This window comes from Echinococcus granulosus (genome assembly GCF_000524195.1).
Source record: "Echinococcus granulosus chromosome Unknown EG_S00192, whole genome shotgun sequence".
Classification (NCBI taxonomy): Eukaryota; Metazoa; Platyhelminthes; class Cestoda; order Cyclophyllidea; family Taeniidae; genus Echinococcus; species Echinococcus granulosus.
Genome location: NW_020170572.1, coordinates 15,042 through 17,099, shown reverse-complemented (window position 1 = coordinate 17,099; position 2,058 = coordinate 15,042).

Sequence of the window (2,058 nt, the reverse complement as noted above, 5' to 3'; positions counted from 1 at the left end):
GGAAGATGGTACCACTCGTAAGATTTGAAAACCCCTGCACTGACAGTGATTTTGCGATGTGCCAATGTAGGAGAGGAAATTGAAAATCGTGGACTTCGATCAATTTCATCGTGGAGTACTGAGCAAAGAACAAAGCGCAGCTTCTCTGCACCTCGGTTTTGGATGCAATGGTCCGCTTAACTGGCCACTTTATTTTACCGCAATAGCAGTTAACTTAATTTTGTGAAATAGATGCTTTTGGCGCAATTTCGGATTTAAGGGAGATATAGTGTAGGCAAATCTGATAGCTGAACAGTAGACTCCGGAAGAGTGTCACTGGAATACGTAGCATATAATTTTGAATTAGTGAGATGGTTTGGACAATATTCAGAGAAACAGAAAGTCCTAGGAGATAAAAAGAATTATGCTTAATGGGAATAATCAGCAGTATTCCAAAATTTGTTAGTATAGAATCGGGTGCATCGGCGCAACCTTGGATACATTAACTCTACAGAAGGCTACCCAAATGGAGTGGGGACGTATATTCCCTACTACAACAACTCACCGATGTTACTACTTTAGCGTATGTAATTGGCTGTTTGCCCATTATTTTAGAAGTCCAAGAATTAAATTTGAACCTTCTCAACTGAATGTAGAACATTATAGCTCATGAGCAAATCCAAATATCAAACTTGATAAACCAGTTACATAAAAGCAGAGATTACCATGTTTGTAGTCATTCATCGATTGCGCGGCGGCTTTGGGCATTGGCTTTAGGACGTCTTTTGGCCCAAATTTCACTCCATAAATTGACAGGCAAACAAGCCAAAGGATTACAGGAAAAAGGGTATTCTGCTTTGGGAAGTTGCTTTAAAAGATAAAAACCGCCCTCCTGCACTTATTCTTTCAAATAGCTTTTAGACTCGAAATATGAACAATTCTTCCTTAGAGGAGCCTTATTTAACGCCTAGTTTTGCCAATAGAAGAGAAAAAATTGCCGAATTCTAGAAAGTAAACATTTAGACTAAGCGAAACCTCTTTTATAAATCATAATATAGCATATAGAGGAGCGATTGCCCTGACCTATGCCCTCTTACGGCTGCCGAAAATGATCTAGGTGTGGAATAAATCAAGTGCATCAGGGGTGAGTGTGGACCAATAACATCTTTTGTTTGATGCGTTTGGCATCCCCTATTCACCCACATGACCTATTTGCTGATGCAACTCTTGGAGAGTTGTTTGTATCTTTAACCCTGGGGCAACCAGGTGCATAGTAGACTCATCGCCTTTTGGAGTACAGTGAAAACTCATTCCAGTAAGAAAGACTACCATTCTTGCTGGTCGAGGTCATCTGTTTCGCTCTAGGTTTATGAAAAGTGAAAGCAACTCCTCGTACACTAGAGCCATGTCAGGATCTATACCCTGCGTTTTTCACCAATGATGTTTATCGGGCTCCCCAAAGAATGTAGTGCCTAATAGAACACCACCTGATTCTACCTTAAATAATCTGCAATACCCAGTATCTGCATCACTATGCGTATTTCTTTTCCTGCAAGGCAATGTAAAATCGTGCTACTGCAATTTTTCGCCGTTTTACTTTGTGTATTAACTTCGCTATTTTTCAAAGACAAACTCAAAAATTACCAAGAATATTACAGATCACATTTGCCATCCCTTCGTTTGCATGCAGCTTACCGCATCCTTGAGGGCAAGGGCAAAGACTTCACAGCATTACGCATGGATATGTTGACTGTTGTGATTAACAGGCAGACATACTGAATTACATATATCTTAGTTTTTTTGAATTTGCAGATTTGACGGATAAAGCTGGTGATGAAACATTAAAAAACTGATTAGATTGCAGGTGACGGTTCAAGCAGGTTACTTACCGGAAAGTACAAAATTCAGGCATGGTACAACTGCAGCCCCTTAGATAGCTGATTGACTAGTATCACCAGGTGTGCAGTTATCGCAAAGGTTGTTTGAATGCATAGAGGCAGTATAGACGCACCTTTTGTTAACCCCTCTCGCGGAGAATATTACTATCTAATTTCGATGCTGTTCTAAGGAAGACTGATA